The sequence below is a fragment of the Sorex araneus genome, chromosome 6, assembly GCF_027595985.1.
Source record: "Sorex araneus isolate mSorAra2 chromosome 6, mSorAra2.pri, whole genome shotgun sequence".
In the NCBI taxonomy this organism is placed as follows: domain Eukaryota; kingdom Metazoa; phylum Chordata; class Mammalia; order Eulipotyphla; family Soricidae; genus Sorex; species Sorex araneus.
The window spans coordinates 144790078-144807634 of record NC_073307.1 but is presented as its reverse complement, the minus strand read 5'-3'; the positions used below and the strand labels follow the sequence as shown (position 1 = coordinate 144807634).

The following is a 17557-nucleotide window of genomic DNA, read 5'->3' as shown; positions in this document are numbered from 1 at the left end:
GGAGGGAGGAGAGGGGAGGAGAGGGGAGGGGAGGGAGGAGAGGAGAGGAGAGGAGAGAGGAGGTGAGGAGAGGAGAGAGGAGGGGAGGAGAGGAGAGGAGAGGAGAGGAGAGAGGAGGTGAGGAGAGGAGAGAGGAGGAGAGGAGAGGAGAGGAGAGGAGAGGGGAGGGGAGGAGAGGGGAGGAGAAGAGAAAAGAGGAGTTAAGGTTTCTGCCTTATAGGAGACTGACCCGGATTCAACCCCTGCCCGCCCCCCCCCCCATATATTTCCCCCAAGCCCATAGCGGGAGTGACCCCTGAGCACAGTGACAGGAGTTAAATTCTGAGCACAGCCAAGTGGTGGCCCTAAAACAAAAACAAGTGACAATGCACTGCGTTCCTGAACAGGCATGCATTCACCAACGTCCAACTGCAGAAATGAGACCAAGTCACACAGTGCAGTCTCCCCGCCGCCCCCCTGCCCTGTTTTTAGTATAGTCGTAGAGACTCACTGTAGTTTTTTTTTTTTTTCAAACAGAACCTTCTAGAAATTTTTGCTTCTACAGACAACAATGAACAGTCTTTCACGCTTACCCTTTTTTTCAAAACACGAGGGAGCCTGCCGCTGTAGGTACTGTGCCCAGAGATCTTTCAACACTGGTGCCTGGAAAACCTCTGTATTTGGCGGCCCGGTATTACTTCCTCGTGTGGATACACAACCATTTATTTCAGTGGGGCCTTATTTGTGAGTCCTTATTCCCAGCCCCCCTGGCTGCAGTCTACACAGCAACTCCACAGAGCTGCTAATTCTGCATCTGTGCAAGATGGGTCGGGGGAGAGCTTTCCTTGCAGAGGGGCTCACGCCCGATACTCTGATAGATCTCGCCACTCTGTGCCCCATACAATGGTCACAGTGTAACCTGCCACCGGAGAACGCTGCCCACCTCAGTGGCGGCAGCCTCACCCCGGGTCCAGACAAGCGGATCTCTGCCCCTATGGTTGGAGGGAAGGTGGATGACGGGTTCCATTCTTTCCTCTGGTGGGGCTCATCTTGGTCTTTAGTACTTCCCCCCTCCGCCCTCCCTCCCTCCCCCTCCCCCCCCATGATGTGTCTGCTCTGATATTTCTCTAGTTTTATGGAGATTATAGTCAATTGCCAGCCTATGTTTCACAGGAAATGTTTCTCCCAGTTTTTTTTTTTTCTTTTTGGGTCACACCAGGCAATGCTCAGGGGATACTCCTGGCTCTGCACTCAGGAATTACTCCTGGCGGTGCTCTGGGGACCCTATGGGATGCTGGGGATCGAATCCGGGGTCGGCAAACGCCCTACCCGCTGTGCTATCGCTCCAGCCCCTTCTCCCAGTTTTCTGTCATTTGCCTTTGGGCTCAGGCTGCTTGGGGGTGACTCCAAGGCTTTGGATTTCTATGCGGTTCTGTTTTATTCTAAATATTTCTTTGCTGGATTTTATTTTATTTCCCCACCCCCCTCCATCTCAGCTGTAGTTAGGATGGTCTTGCTTAATTCAAGGTTTTCCAAAAAAGAACTCTTTTTTTTTCCTCTGGAATGCTTTTTTTCCCCGTCCCTTCCCTTCACTATTGTTCCAATGATGGTGGGGGGGTCACTTACATGGTTGGTGGGGGGGGTCATGCTAAACATGAGCGGTGGTGTTGGGGATCAAACTCATGGCCTCACTCCTGGAAGGTCCATGTTCTACCCCAATGTTTTTTTTTTATTTTTTATTAAATCACTCTGAGATAAACAGTTACAAAGTTGTCCATGATTGAGTTTCAGTCCTACAATGCTCCAACACCCGTCCCTTCACCAGTGTACATTTCCCACCATCAATGTCCCCATTTCTCCTCCTCCCACCCCCAGTCTTCCTCCACAGCAGACACTTTTCTTCTCCCTCCACACCCCTCTTTTGGTCATTATGGTTTGCGGTACAGGTACTATAAGGTTATCATGTACATATCCTTTTACCATCCCTCTTTCAGCACTCAGTTCTTGTCCTCTACTGAACGTCTGAAAGCCTTATTTTCACATCTAACTCTCTGGTCCGCTTGAAATTCAACGTGATGTGCAGCAAAACATGTGGCTTCAATTTTATTTTTTTATGCAGACGGGAAGTAAGTGATCCAGTAATATTTAATGAGTCCCCTTCTCCCCCTCCCAGTGGCACCACGCCACAGGCAAAAATTCTAGCACGTGGCCTGGGTTCGAGTTTAGAGGGTCCTGTCTCGTTTGCCATGCTGGATGCTTTGAGACGTTATAGATGCGGCTATCAGGAAACTTACTCATGTCCCTCGATTCTTTCTTTGACTCAATTTTTGGCTCCTCTCATCCTTCTGCGCCGCCAGGGCAGAATGTATTTATAGCTTGTTCTGCCACCTTATTCCTCACCGTTGCTTTCGTATTAGTTCTACAGCTAAATATATCCATTGATCACTGACATTACTTCAGGGTGATTTCTTCAATCATCCTCTGATCGGTCCAAGTTCATTTTCTCATAGCTTTCACAAGGAGGGCTCATGGCAATAACAGTCTCTGAAAATTGCTCTTATGGGCTGAATTGTGTTACTGTCAAATTCAGATACTGAAGTCTCGAACTAATACTTCAGACTGCATTCTTTTTTGTTGTTGTCTTTTTGGGGAGGGGGGACACACCCAGTGATGTTCAGAGGAGGGAGAGGGTGTGTGTGTGTGTGTGTGTGTATGTGTGTGTGTGTGTGTGTGTGTGTGTGTGGTGGGGGGGCAGCAAGACAGCAAAATCTCAGGACCTGCTGGCACCTGGCTCAGGATATGCAGTAGCTTCCATGCCTGGGAAATAAAGGTCCACTGGATCAGCCATCAATTGTCTGGCCTTTTGTCATGAGGGCCTTATCACAGGTCAGGTGTGTTCAAACCTTCCAGCTTGGGGCTGGAGCGATAGCACAGCGGGTAGGGCGTTTGCCTTGCATTCGGCCAACCCAGCTTCGGATCCCAGCATCCCATAGGGTTCCCCGAGCACCGCCAGGAATAATTCCTGAGGGCAGAGCCAGGAGTAACCCCTGAGCATTGCTGGGTGTGACCCAAAAAGCAAAAAAAAAAACAAAAAACAAAAAAACAAACCAAAAAAACTAAAAACAAAAAAAAACTTCCAGCTTATAGCTGTCAGGCTATAAAACCTTGGCTTGCTCTTATGTTTTTTTTGGGGGGGGTGTCACAAAAATTCATCTGTTTCCACACTGTTGGGCTTGCTCTTTCCTTCCTGGAACAACTGGGTGGCACGGCTCCTCTGCCTTGGGGCACTGATGGCAGCGCAGAGAAATCTGATGCTAACCTGACAGCAAGTCCTTCTCAGGGACCTGATCCTGGGGACTGGCCACCCCAAAGGAGTCTTCAAAGACAAACAAACAAAACATTAGGGGCTGGAGTGATAGAACAGCGGGCAAGGAGCTTGCTTTGCACGTGGTCAACCCAGGTTTGATCCCCGGAACCACATGTGGAGCTGAGCCTGCCTGGAGTTATTCCTGAGCCAGGAGTAACTCCTGAGCATCACTGGGTGTGGAATCCCAAACGCCCCCCACCTGAAAAAATAACTTAATGGCGATATTTCACATGCATATTTGTACAACTTAATGTAATATGTGTTTACATGAAATAGACACTTGACTATAAAGCACTGAGTAATGAATGCCAAGGAGAAAGAACCTGGGGCTGGAGTGATAGCACAGCGGGTAGGGCGTTTACCTTGCACGTGGCCAACCCGGGTTCGATTCCCAGCATCCCATATGGTCCCCTGAGCACCACCAGGGGTAACTGCTGTGTGCAGAGCCAGGAGGAACCCCTGTGTATCGCCAGGTGTGACCCCCCCCTCCAAAAAAAAAGAACCTGCATTCCCCCATGGGTCATTCAGACAGTTCCGTCCCTTGCCCTCTCTCTGGAAATGTCAGTCTCTGTGACTCTATCTGTGGCTCTTTAAACGTTGTGGAATTCATCTGTTTCCATGCTGTAGGCTTTAATTTACTTCTTCCTATGTTTTATAGAAATAGTCTGGCACTTAATCAACAGTTTCCTGAGACTTTCCTCTCCCTTGCCTTTGGCCACACGCTATGAGGCTCAGGGGTTACTCCTGCTTTGCACTTAGGAGTTACTCCTGGCAGTGCTCGGGGGACCATATGAAATGCTGGGGATTGAACCTGGGTCCACCGAGTGCAAGGCAAGCGTCCTACCCACGACGCCACTGCTCTGGTCCCAGACTGGGGTTTTTAAATCAACACTCGAAGATCCATGCACATCGCTGTGGGTTTTGCGTGTCTTTATTCCACTGGCTTTTCCCGTGCTGTACAATCAGATGTCCTTGGGGTAAACAGACTATGATGCATTTACCTAGTTTTTGTAGATGGGGGTGGAAGAACGTTTGAGCTGCTTCTGTTTTCATATTCCCTGCTGCCTGGGGATGCGTGTGGAGTTTCTGCAGCCTAGATTAGAAATTGGGCATGAGACGGCTGAGTTAGAGGCTATGCCAATGTCTAACTTGAGAGATCGGGGGCTGGAGCGACAGCACAGCGGGTAGGGCGTCTGCCTTGCACGTGGCCGACCCGGGTTCGATTCCCAGCATCCCATAGGGTCCCCAGAGCACTGCCAGGAGTAATTCCTGAGTGCATGAGCCAGGAGCAACCCCTGAGCATCACTGGGTGTGACCCAAAAAGCCAAAAAGTAAAACAGAGAGAGAGAAATCGCCAAATCCTTTCCTAAAAGTCTTGTGACAATTTAAAGTCTCATCTGCAATATTGCAGAGTGCTTCCTCTTCTGTGTCTTTTCTAATCCTTGATATTATCAGGAGTGTGTGTGTGTGTGTGTGTGTGTAAAATAATTTTAATGTGGTTTTAAAGTCAGCATTTTCTGACTCTTGGTAAGACTGAGATTGTTTCTGGTGTTTGCTGGTCATGCATGTCTTTTCCTGTGAAATTTCTGTTACTATCTCACTGCAGTTTTCTATCTGATTATTTACCTTTCTCATCAATTTATTTATATGTTCTGCAGACTACTCTGTGTAGGTGAAATGCGCTGTACATATTTTTTTTTTCTCTCTTTGGCTTATTGCTCTTAAAATTTAAAATGTCTTTAATTAAAAAGCAATGTAACTGAACTTAGAAAAATGTCCCCCAGAGTTCTCTTTTTTCAAAGAAACTTTGTGTAAAATCACTACCCATATTTTTACTCTATTTTTTTATTTCATTGCGGGGGTGGGGGGTGGGGAGTGGGGGAGACACACCTGGTGATGCTCAGGGCATGTACTCAGGAGATCACTCCAGGAGGTGGTCAGGGACTGACCCTGGGCCGGTCACATGCAAAGTGAGTGCCTTACCCGCTGTGTTATCTCTTTGGCACCTTATTTTAAAAGTTTTATTTCTGATTCTTAATTCAAGTTAGACATGATTTTTTGGTATGTAAAATGTATGATGACAACTAATATTAACCAAACAACTGAGTTTGCAGTTTCCTGAGTGGCCCTCCTAGGAGATTTTTATTTATTTATTTTTATTTTTACTTATTTATTTAATTTTTGCTTTTTGGGTCACACCCGGCTATGCACAGGGGTTACTCCTGGCTCTGCACTCAGCAATTACCTCTGGCGGTGCTCGAGGGACCATATGGGATGCTGGGAATCGAACCCAGGTTGGCCTCGTGCAAGGCAAACGCCCTACCCGCTGTGCTATTGCTCCAGCCCTGAGATTTTTTAATTTTTTTGAGTGGGGGGTGGTGCCAGAGATCAACCTCAGGACCTCACACAAGTCGGCCCCTCACAGAGCCAACGGCCCCCAGACTAGCCCTTGCTCTCTCCCCCAATTTTCCAGCCTTCTGGGCATTCATTCAGGGCACGTTTCTGCGTTTCCCATCTTGTCTAAGTCTTCTTTGCATAACCTTGAACAAAAGGCACAATGCCACTTTATAATTCTTCATGTAAATTGCACTTGAAATTTTACAGAAAATCAGCTGTGCGCAATGGGCAATTTTGGAATGGTGGTGGTAAGGTAAGAAGCCTTCAATCATTGGGAAAGACGAGTAAGGAGAGGCTGCTAAATCTCAGGGCTGGGATGAATGGAGATGTTACTGGTGCCCGCTTGAGTAAATAAACAACAGGATGACAGTGACACAGTGTTACAGTGATAGTAAGGGGGCATATCCCGGGGTGCTCAGGTAAGAGAAATAGGTTCTTAGGTGCCAGGAATCAGGCTGGTCCCATGCAAAGCACACACCTTAACCCCTGGACTTTTTCTTGGTCCCATTCTTAAAATCTTTTAAACTACAGGTGATAGAGTTGCAGCAATATTCACGTTTCTTATACTAATGTACACAAAGTTACTGAACTGCCATCCCACCTCTACCCCCACCGCTGATGTGCTGTGCCCTCCCCCCATCCCTATGTCACCTCGGGTCCAACATTTGTCCCCTCTTACCCTTCCCCCCATTATCTGTTAGTTGATACAGTTTTGGTGCACACTGTTTCTTAGAATCACCCACACGCTTGAGCCCCTCCACCCATGTTTCTATATTACTTTCTATTTCTCCCCCCACCCGACACAGTGGCACTCTCAAGTCTGTATTTCAGCATCTGAAGTTTATTATTGGCTGATAATAAACTCACAATGAAGTGAGATCATCCCGCGCAATTCCTACAATCTTATTCCAGAGTGTCATGTCATCTATTCCTTATCCTCCATATAAATGTAAAGATTTACCTTTAAAAGGGCATTTCTGTATCACTGTATCATTGTCATCCCATTGCTTATTGACTTGCTTGAGCGGGCACCAGTAACGTCTCCATTGTGAGACTTGTTATTGTTTTTGGCATATCGAATACACCACAGGGAGCTTGCCAGGCTCTGCCGTGTGGGCGGGAAACTCTTGGTAGCTTGCCGGGCTCTCCGAGAGGAATGGAAGAATCTAACACAGGTCGGCCACGTGCAAGACAAATGCCCTACCCACTGTCTATTGCTCCAGTCCGAAAACATATACTAAAAGGGCACTTAAAAAAAATAAACAACCCAGCCAATCTGCTGGTATTTGGATTACATGAGCACTGACTCTAAAAATCAAATGTGAAAAAATAGAAATGTTCATAATGTGAATCTTGTTCATCACATTATATATATGCCCATAACATATATTTCTTTTTTTTTTATTTATTTTTTTTATTTTTAAATTTATTTATTTTTAATTAGAGAATCACCGTGAGGGTACAGTTACAGATTTATACACTTTTGTGCTTATACTTCCCTCATACAAAGTTTGGGAACCCATCCCTTCACCAGTGCCCATTCTCCACCACCCGTAAACCCAGTGTCCCTCCCACCCTCCCCAATCCCATCTCCCCCCCACCCCACCCTGCCACTGTGGCAAGGCATTCCCTTCTGTTTTCTCTCTCTAATTAGCTGTTGTGGTTTGCAATAAAGGTGTTGAGTGGCCGCTGTGCTCAGTCTCTAGCCCTCATTCAGCCCGCAACTCCCTTCCCCCACATGGCCTTCGACTACAATGTAGTTGGTGATCGCTTCTCTGAGTTGACCTTTCCCGGGAACGTGAGGCCAGCCTCGAAGCCATGGAGTCAACCTCCTGGTACTTATTTCTACAGTTCTTGGGTCATAACATATATTTCTTAAGTCTTTTGCAACAACTTTTAATATTCCCCAAAATATAAAAAAAACCCAACTAACTGGAAATATGTAATTTAGCAATTCTACTTCTGGGTATCTATTTGGAAAACATGCAATCATTAATTCTAAGAGTCATATACACCAAAATACTTATTGAAGGGTTATTTAATAAGATATGGAAACAACCAAAGAAGCCAGTAAGAGATGACTGAATGAAGAAGTAGTAGTGACAGACACAATGAAATATAGTTCACCTATTTAAAAAAAATAGTTGGAAAAAGTCACATTTGTAGCAAACTGGTAGAAATCCAGGGGATTATCTGAAGCAAAGTTATAAAGAAAAAGACAAATATTGGATGATTTTACCTTAATGTGCAACAAGAAAACTGAGCTAAGCAGGTCAAGACAACACAAAATAAAAACTAATCAATGACCACTGGACATTGTTAAGAGAACCCAGGTGGTCAGAGAGGAAGAGGCTGGGGGCCGGGAGTAAGGCGGCCCTCCTCCCCCTCTGCAGTGCCGGGGATGGAACCCAGAGTTCACAACGTCACTGGGCCCTCCTCGTTTTTCTCACTACACTCGCTGGAGTGTCAGTGCAGAGCTGAAAAGTAACGATGATGGGAACTCGCCTCTTGCCCCGCCACGGGAAAGTATGACTTAGACCATTTGCCCCCGGGGCTAGGCTCACATGTCGAAGCACATGCCTTGTACATGTAGGGCTCTGAGCCTGATTCCCTGGTACGCACCATCCTTCCCATATCCCTCCCCTGAATGAGGACGAGTGGGGTCCTGGCAACCCCCCAAGTACCACCAACCCGAGCACCGAACTGTCAGGATAGGGTACTCCCAGTGATGCAGAGACTCTTGGTCCCTCTCTATATAAAAAACAACTCCCCCAAGTGGGTCAGGGACATGCAGCTCAGCAGCAGAAATGCTTGCCTTGCACGCCCGGGCCCTGGGTTCCAGCCCTGCAGCTGCAAAAACAAAAGACAAACAGAAAACAAAAACCAAGACCACGGCTGGGAGAGAGAAGACAGGGGCTAAGTCAGGACAGGGGAAAAGCTGCCCTGCGCGCAGCTGACACCCTGATTCGATCCCTGGCATGGCCAGGAGTGATTTCCTGAGCACTGAGCCAGGAGTAGGCCCTGAGCACAGCTAGGCCTGATGCCCCCACCACCCTACCCTGCTACCACACAAATCACCCTGTTAAGAAACATCTTCGCGGCAGATGCGCTGTTAATTCCTCTCATCAGGTTAAGGAGATTCTTTTTTTCGATTTCTTAAACTTCTATTAGTTTTACATGCACGGGTAGGAATTGGATTTGATCAAAGCACTGAAATGATGTAACCAACATTTCCCCTCTAATTTGGTGAATAAAAGTCTGGGCTTCCATCTTTGTCAGTCTCAGCTGAACCTAACTTGGCCTACATTTGAACCTAACCTAACATTCCCCCAAACCTGTATCTTTGGGTGGGGAAGTGCGATTGGGACCTGGAGGGAGAGAGCACAGGCGTTAGGGCACACACGGCTGGTGCCCCCACATTACAAGGGCCCCGAAGCGTCTCTGGGTGGAGCTCTGGAGACCCCCCCCCAACCTTTGCAGGGCCTTGGCATCACCTCATCCAGTGTCCTTGGGCCCCAGCACTGAGCTGCTGGTCAACCAGGCAACCAGGATTCTTGAGCACTGCCCGGGAGTCCCCTCAAACTCTCCCCCTCCAAGAGAATACTCTTGGAGTCTGTTATTATTTTGCTCAGTCTTGGGACTGGTGTGTGAGATTAATTTATAATCTCAGTTTCTTTATCATGCCCTTGTCAGGCGTTGCTTTCCAAGTTGCATTAGTCTTAGGAATTAAGTTGTTCTTCTTCCTGTTGTCTGAACGAGTGTTTATACCGGCATTGTGTCTCTCTCCAAAGTTCGGGAGGATTCTCTTGTGAAATCAACAGCCCTTGCTGTAATCTTCGTGAGAAGACATTTGTTTGAACCTACTGCTTCAATTTATTCAAAGCTTACGAGACCCAGAATTATCTTTTTCAATTATATATTTTTTTTTCCCCTGGGAATTGGCCTATTCCACCCTTTTGGAAATTTGTTGGCATAGCCACGTAGCCGTGTTCTCTTTATCTGACAGGGCTGGAGCTTTGCTTCCTGTTACCCCAATACTGGAACTTTGTGTTTTTAACCGTAATTTTATTTGCCAGAGGTTTATTCCACCAGTTGTTAAAAACATACATGAACAAGACATGAGCAATTTGATCTAAATGGCATTTCTAGAATATTCTACCAATAGCAGAAGGTGCACATGAGATGTTTCTCAACATTTCATAATCCATAATCAACATGTTATGGATCATAAACTAAGTCTGAGAAGTTTCAAAGATTTCAAAGTAGGGGGGCCAGAGTGATAGCATAGTGGGTAAGGCAATTGCCTTGCATGTGGCTGGCCCAGGTTCAATTCCTGGCATTGCATTCAGTCCCCTGAGTCCCGCCAGGAGTGATCCCAGAGAGCAGAGGCAGAGGTAAGTCCTGTGCACAGCCAGGTATGGCCCTAACCCTCCCTCTCCCAAAGGAATTCAAAGTATGTTTTTTGGAATTAAATCAGCACTCAATTAAAGAGATCTAGGGAATCCTCAAGTAACTGGACACCGAGCCACACACACTCTAAGTAATTTATGGGTATAAGGAAAAAAAAAGGAGAAGGAAAATTACAAAGTGTTTTAAATGGAATGAAAATCTAACTATGACAAGATAAAACTGGTGGTATAGAGGAACTTTCAGCACTGAACACCCAGGTTGGCAGCCAGGTATCAAATCAATACGCACACTCTCAGGTTAAGAAACTAAACACAGAGGGCAGAGAGGCCGGACAGGAGGAACGGCGTGCTCGAGGTGCCTGTGGCTGACCCAGGTTTGAATCCCCAGCACCATGACGGTCCCCCAAGCCCTGCCAGGGATCACTCAGGAGCCAGGAACAGTCTCTGAGCAAAGCTGGGTGTGGCCCCCAAGCTCCCCTTCCAACCCTCCCGGAAGGAGGAAGGAAGGATAAATTAAATCCTGAGCAAGATGACAGGAAGCTATAAATAGCAAGACATCAATGAAATAAGAGAAATAATTAGAAAAATCAGTAGTTCCCCAAACTGGCTCTTTGAGAACATCAATAAAATGGAAAACCTTTTTGTTTTGTTTTGGGGGCACACTTGGTGATGCTCAGGGCTTACTCCCGGTGGACTCGGGGGGCCATCTGAGTTAATGGGGACTGAACTCGAGCTGGCTGCATGCAAAGCAAGCACCCTACCTGCTGTACTATTGCTTCAGTCCTAAAATGGAAAAACCAGGGAAACAAAAGATTAAAAAAAAAAAAGAAGAAATCACTGGACTGATGAAAGGGTACATTATTATAGGTTCCACCGACGATATAAAAATAATTCACTTTTTTTAATAAACACAAACTTGATAAAGTGGACAAGATAAAGATACAACTAACAAAGCATGTTCAAGGGGAAAATGATTTAGCTGAGTGGCCACTTTTAGAGAAAAGGAACTAGAGTTTAAAATGTTATCTTTGCCTCTCACATATACACAACTTCTGGCTCAGGTGGCTTCACTGGTGAATTCTACGGAACGTTCAGGGAAGAAATAATTTTCTACAAATGCTTCCATAAAAACATAGGACAGGCGGGCTGGAGAGAGGGTACAGCAGGTAAGGCATTTGCTGTGCTTGTGGGAACTCAGGGTTCAATTCCTGTCAAGACAATATGGTTTCCCAAGCCCTGCCAGGAGTGACCCCTGAGGCTGGAGTCAAGAATAAGACCTGAACACTATGGGTGTGGCCCCAAAACGAACTTTAAGATATATATATATACATACATATATATACATATATATGCATATATATATGAGATATCTATCTATCTATCTATCTATCTATCTATCTATCTATCTATCTATCTATCTATCTATCTATCTATGGCTGAAGACTTCTGGAGCCTAGCCACAGCCATGCTCAAGACCCCTCTCCACACGTTTGGACGAGCCTCACGCATGAAGGTACCAGCAGAGAAACTCAGGTGTGTGGGACCCGGAGTTGAGACCTCCAAGCCTACTCGGATCGGGACTGGGCCTCTTCTGCCCAAATTTCCCATTTTCCAGTAGCTAGGTGATCACACCCAGGGACTGCCCCTGGGGCTGTATAATCCCATCAATGGCCAGCATCCAGAGACTAAAAAGCAAGCACCCAGAAACACTCAGCCGCTTTGTGGCCTTGCGATATCTTTTTTTTTTTTTGGTCACACCTGATGATGCACAAGGGTTACTCCTGGCTCATGCACTCAGGAATTTTTTCTGGCAGTGCTGGGGGACCATATGGGATGCTGGGACTCGAACCTGGGTTGGCCGCATGCAAGGCCCTACCCGCTGTACTATTGCTCCAGCCCCCGTGCTATATCTTATAGCCTACTTCTCCCTCTGGGAGAACCTGGCAAGCTACTGAGAGTTTCCTGCCCACATGGGAGAGCCTCGCAAGGTCCCCATGGTGTATTCATATGCCAAAACCAGTAACAAGCTGGGTCTCATTCCCCTGACCCTGAAAGAGCCTCCAATGCAACATCATTGGGAAGGACGAGTAGAGAGAGGCTTCTAAAATCTCAGGGCTAGGACGAATGGAGATGTTACTGAGACTGCTCGAGAAATTCGATGATCAACGGGATGATGATGATGATTTTATATATATATATATGCATATATATATATGAAAGGAAACACTTTACAGGACAATATATGAGGCCACTATTATCCTGACACTAAAATTAGGAAAAGCTATTTCAAGAAAAAGACATTACAGACCAACATACCCTACGAGCAGAGATTTAAACAGACCAACTAGCTGGTTAATACTGTAAAACGTGTTTATGTCAGTATATTCATCAATTTCTTTCAGTATATACATTTTTCACCCCATGCTCTAAGCTGATTTTATTTGGTATAAGTAAAGGAAGAATTAGTGAATCATTCAGGTGAATTAACTTGATCATTATTCACTCGTTCTTTCCCTAATATTTTAGATATGTTTTTGGTAATTAATATAATTATATTGACTTTCTTCTGATTACTATGTACCTGCTGTACTTCCCCAGGTTTTTCTTCACATTTTATGCTTAGGTCTCTCTCTCTCACATACACACACTCTCTCTCTTTCTCTCTCACTCTCTGCCAACCCTGGTAGTATTCAGGGGACCAAGGGGTATTGGGTGTCAAATAAGCGCTCCCACATGCAAAGGTTCCAGTCCTTTGAGCCATCTCCCTGACCCCAGGTGTGGTTCTTACAAAAAACACGCAGCTCCTTTAAAAAAATTCCCATTTTGACACTATATGTTAGATATCAACTGTAACTGTTTTAGGCTTCACCAGTGAATTGCCCCTTTTCTCCTCCCAGAGAAGCTTCCCTTGCCCTTGCTAACATTCCTACTTTGGTTAAAGTCTATCTTCAACCTTCCTTTTGTGTTGGATACTGACCCTAAGTGCTTTAGGCTTCATCAGTGAACTGCCCCCTTTCTTCCTCCCAGAGAAGTTTAACATGCTCTTGCTAGCATCCCTAATTTAGTTAAAGTTTATCATTAACCTTTCCCTTGTATTTTACCTCTCATTGTCACAGTTCCCCAAGTCAGTCTTGATTATGATTACTTGTAAGCCAAAACTTTCTGGTAATTCTGAAGTTATATTTGTACTGCTTTGTATTTGAAGTGCTGTGTATTTGTAACTGGGCTGGAGCGACAGCACAGTGGGGAGGGCATTTGCCTTGCAGGTGGCTGACCTGGGTTAGATGCCTCTGCCCCCTGTTTCCACAATAGGCTGCCTTCTAGGGAGATAGTCACTCATAGCCTAAGGCAGGCTAATGGATAAAGAACTGGAAGATTAGGGCTCTGGGGGAGGGGGCGGGAAGTGGGGGGCACTGGGGCCACACCCGGTGGTACTCAGAGCTTACTTCTGGCTCTGCGTTCAGGGATCATTCCTGCCAGGGCTTCTGGAACCATATGGGGTGCTGGGGATAGGACCTAGGTTGGCTGCATGCAAGGCAAGTATACCCTACCTGCTTTCTATCTCTCCAGCTCCTGAAGATTAGGTTTTCTTTGATATACCTAGTTCTAACTGTATTTTTTAATTTTTAAATTTCTAATATTTCATTGGGCGATTGGGCTGGAGCAATAGCACAACGGGTAGGACGTTTGCCTTGCATGGGGCCAACCTGGGTTTGATTCCTCCGTCCCTCTCGGGGAGTTCGGAGAGTATCTCGCCTGCAAGGCAGAGCCTGGCAAGCTACCCGTGGCGTATTCGATATGCCAAAAACAGTAACAAGTCTCACAATGGAGACGTTACTGGTGCCCGCTCAAGCAAATCAATGAGCAATGGGATGACAGTGATACAGTGATACTATAGAGCAATGTTCTTTGGTTAAACACAGAAAGACCATCAATGCTATGCTCCTAATATTTGGGAGTTGGTTCATTCTGAAATGTATCTGCTCCTGGGCATAATTACTAGGCTGTAATTACTCACCTCAGGCTTCAGTTGCTATAGTTCCTAACACCCCAAAAGGGAGCTCCCGCTGTGGGACGAAGATGGACCCGGGGTGAGTGGCAAAGCTAGCCGGCATCGAAATGGGACATTCTAGAAAGTATAAATGCATGGTCTTGATGCAACCTAAGAGACAGGACCCCTATGGGGAAGGGCAAGCTGAACTGGCCTGGGGACTTAGTCTGTGATTTACGGTAAAAGCCTTGCTTGCTCTCAGCCCAGAGAACGTAAGTGTTGGGGGTCTTTGTCTCTTACTGTGTTTATCCAAACAACTGCAAGTATTGATAACCTATACAACTAGAGGGAAAGATAAAAAAGCAGTGTAGATGTCCCTGGGAGACAGAGTGTCTTCTAGAGTGGATCTCCCTAAGAGAGTTTCCTCTACCAAATGTTTATCTATGTAAATAACCAATCACACCTACGTCCTTACCTCAACGCCCCCTTCAGATGTCCTATAAGTATGCGAGCAGCTCTGCATTAAAGGGGCCATTTCACCATCAGACTGTGGTCCCCGACTCCCGTCTCTCTGCTGGGGAGCCCCGGGGAGGCGGGGAGGCAGCTCTGGGCCACGGAACGCAAACACGTGTCATAGCAGCAGCCCCGAGGTTTACTTCGTGAACTCACAATTATTTTTTTTTGGGGGGGACAGTTTTTATTGAACTTTATTTAGAAATATGAGAGGGGTGGGAAAGAGAGAAGTATATACTCAAGAGAGAACACGGGCTTCTCCGGAGTGAGTGGAAATAAACAAGCAAAGAAACTCTGAGACTAGCGAGCGAGACCCTGTCCCAGGGATGGGGCACGAAGAGCCAATAGCGACTCTGTGATTACAGACTTTTTTCTTTTTGGGTCACACCTGGCGATGCACAGGGGTTACTCCTGGCTCTGCACTCAAGAGTTACCCCTGGCAGTGCTTGGGGGACCATATGGGATGCTGGGAATCGAACCCGGGTTGGTCGAGTGCAAGGAAAACGCCCTACCCGCTGTGCCATCACTCCAGCTCCTGGGATTACAGACTTTTTAATATTCTCTTACAGCTTGCTTTCTATTTGTTCCAATTCTTGAATTATTATTTTTTTTCCTGTATAACTTTTTTTTTTTTCTGGTCAGTCTCCTCCTTGTTTTAACCTCACTGGTCTGGTATTTGTACATTCTTTTAATGGTTACCCTTAAATGACTACTATTTACCTTAACAAAGTCGAGGAGATATATTAACCCATTCTTTCTGAATAATAAAGGTCTCTGACTTTATTCCTGATCATTAATCATTAGTTGACCATTACTTTTGATCATCCTGCTTTCATATGTGTACTCTGGGTAATGCAATATTTCAGATTCATTCTTTTTTGTTTGTTTGTTTTTTGGGTCACACCCAGCGATGCACAGGGGTTACTCCTGGCTCTGCACTCAGGAATCACTCCTGGTGGTGCTCAGGGAACCGAACTCAGATCAGCTGGGAATCAAACTCAGGTCAGCTGGGAATCAAACTCAGGTCAGCTGCGTGTACGGCAAATGCCCTACCCGCTGTGCTATCACTCCTGCCCCTCAGATTTATTCTTGTAAAATGCCACACGTTATTTCTGCGGACAATGAGCCTGGGGTTTGTGGACCTATTAAGCATTTTCTCTGCTGAGCAAATCTCTGGCCTCAGTTTCTACCGCACAGCCAAGCTCTCTTACAGTGGGGTTCATCCTGGCAAATTCCTTCTTTTAATTCTCTACCTGTGGTAGGGCACATAGTTCTAGGGGTGCCCTTCTAAATCTGCTGCCTGGCTTTGAAAGAGTCTATGGAACAGGAAGGCGGTCATTTTTTGCTATCGTTGTCCTTCCTTCACGAGGCCTGATCTTTGTCTTAAAAATCCTCACTGGCTCACCCTGAACACTTCAAAAAAAAAAAAAAAGTACTGGGAGGGGCCGGCTCTGACCACGCATGTGCTGGGTGGATCAAAGGGCTGCTGGGATCTTCATACAGCTGGTTCCTGTCAGCTGCCATGGGAAATCCTCTCATCTGCTTTGCGGCCGGCAGTATGGCCGGTGTGCAAATCATATTTCTCTGCTAGCAGGTTCTGGTTAGGGTCTCCTAGCAAAACCTGTTGACGGGGTGACTGGCAAGAGGGAAACGGGCACTTTTCTTTCCAGTCTGCATGGCAGCTTCTCCTGGTGGCATTCCAGCCAGGGCACATTTTGCTTGGGGCAGAGGGTGGGCTGGGGTGGGCTGGGGGAACCTCTCCCCCACCCCCTCTAGTGGCCTGGCTGCACCCACTGTTCAGAGCCTGAGCTCCCCAGAGCCTTCTTCACTCAGCCCTGGGGTGGACGGGCTTCCCCCAGGGCTGGCACCTCTGGCCGACCCCACCGGTTCCTCCTTCCCTCCTCAGCCCTCCACTGTGAAACCGCGTCATCTCCGTTCCGTTCGCTCTGCTCCAATACCTAGGGCGTTTCTATTTTCCTCCCAGCCTCTTGACAAAAGCAGATGCCTGTGAGACAGCGTCCCCTGGGCTCTTTCGCTCCGAGGTACCTACCGGGCACGGATTTAAAAAAGGAAACCAAGTTTTGATCCCAAAGAGAATTGAGCAGAAATACGGAACATGGAAGGAATCCGTACGCAGCTTGGGATTTCTGAAGTTCCTGAAGGAGTGTGAATATTTCGTTTTCTGATGTATCCTTATTAACGACACACTGAATGCGACGCGGTGACTTTAGCTCCCCACCTCCCCGACCCCCAGAGGGAAGCATCTGTTCTTGATCTGAACCCGTGGCCTGTAGTGAACTCAAGCACTCAGCAGACCCCTGCTGGCCCAGAACCTCGGTGGCAGCGACTGGGGACTTGGCCCTGGACCACAGAGGTCTCTGATATCTGGCACCAGGGGATTTTCATTTTGTAAAACTTGAATATTTAAATGTTTTGGTTCTGGGTTTATACCCTGTGCTCCCAAGCAGTGCTCAGGGATCGAACCCTGAGCTGTATGCATAACGTACGCTCGAGCCCTCTGGGCTAGTTCTCTGGTCCCATTTTGGATTTTTAAATTTACCGACTTGGGGATACTTGGTGTCTCTGGCCCCTGACTGACTCAGCCCCCTGGCTCTAGACTACTCCTGGAATTCACCAGTTGTTTCTCATCTAACTCGTCCGCTGCTTAAATATTTAAACGAGTTCGTGCGGGGTATGAAACCTAGGGTCTCACAGAGGCAGGATGAGCCCTCTGCCACTGATCTACACCCCCAGCCTTTGTGATCAAATACACTTTTTTTAGTTATGATATTTCTATTTTCAAACTTCACCTTTTTTTTGGGGGGGGGTGACACTGGGGGTGGGGGTGGGGGTGTCCACACCAGTGTGCTCTTGGTTCTGCACTTAGGGATTACTTCTGGA

General features: G+C 46.7%; 1 protein-coding gene across 2 annotated transcripts in view; it reads right to left on the bottom strand.

The window, feature by feature from the left end:
• TTC17 (tetratricopeptide repeat domain 17) overlaps positions 1–17557 on the bottom strand; it is a 114618-nt gene that overhangs the window by 5749 nt on the left and 91312 nt on the right. The gene's annotated exons all lie outside the window — the stretch shown is intronic.